Below are 7885 nucleotides of genomic sequence, written 5' to 3'. Positions count from 1 at the left end.
TTAAATTTGTGTCTTCTAGGTTGCAACACCCCCATGATACATCTTCAAAGATATGAACATGTACGGCCAAGCACAATCAATAAGAGTGCATCTAAATTCCAAAATCAATCTCCATAATAGTCTATGTGTTTCCTACTGCCAAAGGGGCCCTTTAGAGTAGTGAGAGAAGATCTTCACCCTGAAACCCACAGCGTCCCTTTTCAGCAGGAAGTAGCTAAGAGAATACGCCGTCCCCTTTTCCTTATGACTCAGGGTGAAGTCTCTCTCAGGGAGGAGTGATAGGGAATGGCAAAGGACACACAGACAAAGAAGATTAATCAGAACTGGCTTTGACAAGCACTGTGGCATTTGGACAAGAACAAACTGGGAGGAGGGTAGAGAGAATAGTGCAACAATGAATGAATGGAAACCCAAAATCTCTGTAAATGTTTATTAAAATTAATAAAATATAATTATAGGGGAAAAGAGTGAAAAAAAGAGAAGTCAAGAGCTTAAAAACTAACGATCAAAATACTCAAGAACTATGAGGGGGAGAACTTAAAAACCCCAAAAAACCAAAATGCCTGAACCTCCTCTTGCACATGTGCTGACCAGCGTGTTGGACCCCAGTGTGCCAGCCACGGGCTCCTGCCATGCTTCAGTTTGAGCAGCACCCCTAAAGTTCTCCACGCACTCATTATTACCCAATGGCTTGAGTATTTTAATGCCTAATGCTCTTGTTTCGTAACAATGAAAGTGCAGAATACTCGGGAAGGGAATGTAGGTCCTGGAAATGTAGTTTGAACAATGTAAACATGGAAATCATTTGGCTTGATGAATCAAAATGTACTGACTCACCTATGAAAAGTTTGGCTTTCTCCCCAGACATCTTTCCGTTTTAAAATCACTTTATTTCCTTAAAGACACTTTGTTCATTTGTCATTTAACTTCAGATAAATATTTGTCAGTGTGAAATTTAAAAAAAAAATGCAAATGGAAATGAGCGTGTCTGTACTTTGGATGGATCCTGAAGCCTAAACTTTGGCATTTCAGCAGAAGGAGCGCGTGGAATTCTCGTTGAAAATACTTCTTGGCAATTGTTTCCATCTGAAAGCCAATGTTTTTAGCTCATCATGAAGTCTGTCAAGGACATATCTTTTACCAGAGAGAAAGGCTGGCTGCAGCACTTTTTTTAATGAATGCATTCATCATCCGGTTCTTTAAACATGCTCCCCTCAGTGCAAATAGCAACAGTCTGGAGCCTGTCACCTGCTTCATGTGGATCCGTGGAAATTGTCGTGAGATGTGACACTGGGCCTCTCTCTGGAACACCTACATGAGAAAGACCTACATCTGTTTGTTCCCTTGGTCCTTTTGAATCCTATATCTGAAAGTGCACACCTTCATCCTTGCTCAATGCAAAAGGACCCCTTTTTTGTCACCTTTGTGCTTTTGAGATACAGATTCCCAGACAGTTCTCTTCCTCTCAGTTACTGTATTAAACTGACTGCAATCCAGGAAGCAAAGCTTTTCTGGGGGCCGTTCACGTCTGTGTCTTATTGCTGATAATGAGCTGCTGTTGTTAAATGCTGTTGAGTCGTAGGCGACTCATAGCAACCCTATGAACCAAAGACTTGAACACTTGTATACCTTTCTTTGTTTCTCCAAGTTCAAAGGGTTTCCAGAGGCAAGCTATTTTGGAAGTGGATGCCACTCCTGCTTCCATGCTTGTTTAATTGGGGAGCTCCACCAAACACTGTCCACCAGTGGGTAATCATTCTTGCATTTGACACATCAGTGTCACAGTCTTTGGCATCACAGCAACCACGAGTTACCTCTGAAAAGCAAATGGAAAGACCAGTGCTATACCAATTAGAAGAATGTTTGGCCAAAAACAATTGAAAGCAGGCCTAAGGGCTACAGATTAAAATCACCCACTTTTGGCTTGGTAGCCTCACTTTCTGTCCATTAGGCCAACTGTGTTCTCTCTACTGTATTAAACCGACTGTCTGCAATCCAGGAAGCAAACCTTCTCTGGGGGCCATAATGAGCGACTTTAGGTAAATCCAGAGACTCACAGGCATGCATCATGTTCAGAACATCTTTTTGAAAGCACCTCCCACCAAAACCAACACTAACTTTCAGAAATGTATTTCCAGTTCTCTGGTCTATTCCAGTGGCTGTTGCCATATCAGCGCTTGCTGCTTCACACAGGATGCTTACAGAGTTAACGGTGCCGATACTCTGGGCGGGAAGAGCATGTGCTGCCCGTTTGAAAGCTCTGAAGACCGAGTGGTAACGGTGAGGAGGACCTTTGCTGTGGGAATCCAGTGCGCATGTATGACCCATATGCAGGCCGTAAAATAAGACTCTCATGCAGACAAAGATTCTCACCACTGGGCCAACTGCAAGCATCAAGATGGCTGGTGAGGAGATTGAGATAGTTAACAGCTTTTGTTTGCTTGACTCCATAGTCAACACTCTTGGCACCAGCAGCCAGGAAATTAAAAGACATATTGTGATGGGAAAGTGTGCTGTTAGGGACCTCTCCAAAGTACTGAAGAGCAATGGTGTCACTCTGGAGATTAAGATGCGTCTGATACAGGCCATTGTCTTTGCTATCATTTGCTATGCATCAGAGAGTTGGACAATGACTAGGGAAGACAGAAGGAGAGTTGATGCCTTTGAGCTATGGCATTGGAGAAGAATATTGAATATACCATGGACTGCTAAGAAAATGAACAGTTTCAACCTGGAGAGAGTTAAACCAAGCTGCTCCTTGGAGGCAAGGATTCTGAAGCTTTGTCTGACATATTTTGGACATGTTGCAAAGAGAAACCAGTCATGTTTGGGAGGGGGGAGGGACGGCACAGAAGAGGAAGACCCTCTATGAGGTGGATTGATTCAGTGACTGGGGTAATGGGGGTGGGGGTGTTGGAGACAGTGCAATTGGCACAGGGCAGAGCAGGGTTTAGGGCTGTTGTGCATAGGCTCGCTATGAGTCGTAGGTGACTCGATGGCACAGAACAACAACTCATGCAATACAAGACTCAAAGCTCCCCCTGCCCCGAGTTTCATCCCCTTCAGTCAATATTCTGTCCATTCTTTGGGTTTTTCATGGCTGTCGCCTGTGCCGAGAACTCGGGATTGGACAGTAACTGTACGTTGGGTTTTGGTTTCACAGCAAAGATGCGAGGAGTACTTCCTGCAGCCTGTGCTGGCACTGTCCTTACTCGGTCACAGTTAGGGACCCGTGTGCGTTTTGTACAATGCTTCTGGCTTAGGCTTCAATGGATTTCAGACTTGCAGCCCAGCCTTTCCCCACTCAATAGGTTTCTGCTGGACTGTTCACCGAAAGAACTAAAAAATCAGCTTCTTTAACAGCATCATAAATATCTATAGGAAAAAGGGAATTTTTCTCCTTAACAGGACTTTGTGGCTTCTTTCAAGCCTGGCTCATAACCGGGAGGTGTAGGAGAGCTCCATGCTTGGATTCTCGATCTTTGCCATCAACCACAGTTACCCTGACTTTAGGGCAATTACTGGACACATTGGTTCCTTCAGGACAGCCCACACTGATACAACAGGACCTTCTGAAACCTGATTGTATCACTTCTAGTCCTTAATGCCTCTGCTACTCTGCCTAGCTGGTCTGACAGCACCTCCCCTTGGGCCTCAGATCCTGTGCCTGGTCTCCACTCACTGCACACCCCTCCTCCAGGCTGCTAAGCACCATTGCACTGGCCTCGGGCCCCACTGGCCTTTAAAGGTTTCTGCCCCACACTGCAGAAGCTTCATTTCCCAGCAGCCAGAGTGTGCCCTCAGCTGCATCCTAGCTCCAGCTCCCCACTTCCCCAAACATTTTAAATTTTAATCCAACTAGGCATCTAAATCTATCAGTTAATGAGGAGAAAGAGAAAAGACCAATTAGAGGAAGATGTCAAACAATGTCATTTGTCGTTTGCAACTCACAGCGACCCTATGTACAACAGCCCTAAACCCTGCTCTATCCTGTACCAATCTCATTGCCTCTGACACACCCATCCCGATTACCCCAGTCACTGCTGAATTAATCCACCTCATAGAGGGTCTTCCCCTCCTACGCTGTCCCTCTACTCTACCCAGCATGATGTCCCTCTCCAAAGACCTGTCTCTCCTTACAACATGTCCAAAGTATGTCAGGCGAAGCCCCAGAATCCTTGCCTCCAAGGAGCAGCCTGGTTTAACCCTCTCTACGATGAATCTGTTTGTTTTCTTGGCAGTCCATGGTACATTCAATACTCTTCTCCAGCACCACAGCTCAAAGGCGTCAATTCCAGTTAGAGGAAGATGTCAAACAATGTCATGTAGTCAACTCAAAATATGGAAAGTTCTACAGGACAAATGACCTTATGAGATTACAGGCAAATTTCAAACATATAGCAAACATTGCAGTAAAACAAATCACATGAAGTCTTGGGAACTTTCTTTTTCAATAAATATAGAAGTTGTGTATACAAAATGCTGCTGTTGTTGTGATATATATTATCCAGTTGAGATTCATAGCAACCCTTTGTACAACAGCTCTGAACCCTGCCCTGTCCTGAGCCAGTCTCACTGTCTCCAACACACCTAACCCCATTGCCTCAGTCACTGTGTCAATCCATCTCATCTGGGATCTTCCTCTTCTACATTGTCCTTCCACCCTTCCAAGCATGATATCCTTCTTTAAGGACTTGTCCGTCCTGGCAACATGACCGAAGTATGTGAGACAGAGCTTCAAAATCCTTACCTCCCGGGAGCACCTAGGTTTCACTCTCTTTAGGGCAGACCGTTATGTTTGCCTGGCAGTCCATGGTATATTCAATACTCTTCTCCAGCACCACAACTCAAAGGCATTGATGATTCTTCCAGCATTCTTAGCCATTGCCCAGCTCTCTGATGCATAGCAAGTAGTTGTGAAGACCATGGCTTGAATAAAATGTACCTTAGGCTCTAGACTGACATTGTTGCTCTTCAGCACTCTGGAAAGGCCACTGACAGCAGATTTCCCCCAATGCAATTCATCTTTTGATTTCTTGACAGCTAGTGCCAAGAGTGCTGACAAGCTGAAATTGTGTAGTGTGTTGTATATTGAGCTGCTAACCAAAAGATCAGTAGCTGCTCTGTGAGAGTAAAATGAATTGGTCTGCTCTTATAAAGACTCATGGAAGCTTCATACGGACAGCTGGTGGTCTGGTGGTAAGAAATTGTGCTGCCAACACAAAGGTACATAGTTCAACTCCACCAGCTGCTCTGTGGGAGAAAGATGGGCAGTCAGCTCCCATGTGATTTACTGATTCTGAAAACTCACTGGAGGGTCAGCTATGGGTTGCTTTCAACTCAATAGTACACAACAACAACAACAACATAAAGGTTTACTGCTTTAGAAATCTGATAGAAGATTGTCATGAGTCAAATAAGACCAGACAGCAGTAGGTTTGATCTGGTAGGGGAAGAGCATGGTGATAGCACCTTTCAAGAATTATCAAAATGTGACACACACACACACACACACACACACACACACCGAGTGAGCACGTGGTGTTTAAAAGTGGCTTACAGAATTAAGTCTTCCTACAAATCTTCAACTTGTGAAAAAAATGTGGTTTCTGAGAAGCACGAAGTGGAAAAATGCAAAATACAAGATATGTCTGCAAAAGAGGCTTAAGAAAGTGACCACCAAATTCAGTGTGTGGATCCTGGCTTGATAAATTAATTACAAAAGACTGTTTTTGAGACAATGGGGACACCAGATCATAGACTGGGTGGATATTCGATGATATTAAGAAATTATTCAGCATTGAATATCCTACAGACTGCCAAAAGAACAAACAGATAGGTCTTGGGAAAAGCAGAGCCTGAGCGCTCCTTGGAGGCAATGACGGCGAAGTTTCCTCTCACATACTTTGGGCCTGTTGCAAGGAGAGACATTTCCTTGGAAAGAGACATCATGCGTGGAAAGGTGGAGGATAAAAGAGAGGAAGACATCACTCAGACGTATTGACACAGCAGTGAAACCAGCCGTGTAACCGATGATGAGAATAGCACAGGACAGAGCAGGATTCTTCTGATGGGCTGTTCACAGAGGCGCTGTGAGTCAGACTCGGATCAGTGGTACCTAACAACAGCAATGAAGCTGGAGCTCACATAGCTTTGGGCACATGGCCAGGAGGCACCAGTTCTTGGAGAAGAGCATCACGCTTGGAAGTGTGGAGGGAGAGCGCAGGAGAGGAAGACCTGTGATGAGATGGGCTGACTCAGTGACTGGGGTGATGGGAGTAGGTCTGTTGGCGATGATGAGATTAGCTCAGGATAGGGCAGAGTTCAGAGGTGTTGTACCTAGGGTTGCTGTGAGTCACATGAGACTCGCCTGCACATAACAACGACTTAGGACAGAGCAGTCTAGTGATGAGGAGTTTCAGTGCCAGCCCAAAGGCACGAAGCGACCAGCTTCTCTGCGGAGAAGAGCAATGTCCTCTTATGTGATTTACTGCCTCGGAAAACCCACTGGAAGGGTCGGCTGTGAGTCGATTCCAATTTGATGCTATATAACAACAAAATGACACAGGATGTAGTAGAACTGCCCCAGAAGATTTCCAGGACTATGAACTTTTTTATTTAAAAAAAAATTATTATTATTTTGTGTGTGTACCATCAAATCCGATCTGACTGGTAGAGTAGATTGCCCCTCCTTCTCCTGCAGAGCATCTGGTGGCAGGACTATGAACTTTAAGGAAGCAGATCTCTCATCTTTCAGCCCTCAGTCCCATCTCTCTCCTGAGGAGTGACTGGCTGGTGGGTTCAAACCACTGACTTCTCTGTTGGCAGCTAGTTTCATAACCACCGCATCCGCAGGGCTCCTCAGAGGCACAGGCAATTCTAGATTATGTAAGGATAAGATTATGTGATGTCTGGAATTTCTTTCAAAATGCTACAAAGGAAAAGAAGAAGTGGAAAGATCATTGAAGAATGATTAGGCAAAGCCAACTGAGTATCGAAACTGAGAGATGCGTCCACAGAGAGGACTCATGGCGCACATGATGATAGTCTGTCCTCCATTGCTGAGGGATGTTTGACCTTTTCTATGAGAGAAGCATAAACGAAACCGAGTAGAAAGCAGCAGGGAAGGAAGGTGAACAGAAAGCAAAGGGGAAGAAAGGCAGGATTGTTGTTAGGTATCGTCAAGGTGACCGTGACTCACAGAGACTTTGTGAACGATCTACGCTTGTCCTCTCCTGCTCTGTCCTCACAATCGCTGACATTCTGGAGGCCCCTGTGACAGTCACTGAGTCAGTCTGTCTCCTGAAGGGCCTTCTCTTCTTCTGACCCTTCCCCTTCCCCAGCATGAGGTCTTTTCCCAAGGATTAGTGCCTCCTAGCAACACGGCCAACGTGTGAGACAAAGCTCAGCATCCTTGCCTCTAAGGGGCACTCCAGCTACACGCTCTGCAGCACATACATGTTCTGCTGGCAGCCCATGGGGTGTTCAAAGGGATCCATTCTTCTGCCGTCCTTATTCATCGTCCAGCTCTTTGATGCCTACACACTGAGTGAAAAGACCATGACCTGAATCAGGAGCACTTTAGTCTTCACACTGGCATTCATTACTCTTCAGTATTTTGGCGAGGGCCAGGGTTTGAATTGTGACTCCAACTAAGATGAAATCATTGACAACCTCAGTCTTTTTCTCCATTGTTCATGATTTTTAAAAACATGTTATAGGGGAGCTCTGGTAGCCTAGTGGCAAGAAGGTGCACTGCAATCACAGAGGAACACGGTTTGAATCCACCAGATGCTCTGCCGGAGAAGGAGGTGCAATATCCTCCTGTACCAGTCAGATCTGATTTGACGGTACACGCACACAAAATTAAAAAAATGTTATTATT

General features: G+C 45.1%; 1 pseudogene; it reads right to left on the bottom strand.

Moving 5' to 3' along the window:
• Positions 1–3013: 3013 nt before the first annotated feature.
• LOC102877018 overlaps positions 3014–7885 on the bottom strand; it is a 66283-nt pseudogene continuing 61411 nt past the window's right edge.

Source organism: Elephantulus edwardii, unplaced genomic scaffold (genome assembly GCF_000299155.1).
Source record: "Elephantulus edwardii isolate Elephantulus edwardi_28Jun2011 unplaced genomic scaffold, EleEdw1.0 scaffold00091, whole genome shotgun sequence".
In the NCBI taxonomy this organism is placed as follows: domain Eukaryota; kingdom Metazoa; phylum Chordata; class Mammalia; order Macroscelidea; family Macroscelididae; genus Elephantulus; species Elephantulus edwardii.
This window is presented reverse-complemented; position numbering and strand designations above follow the sequence as displayed.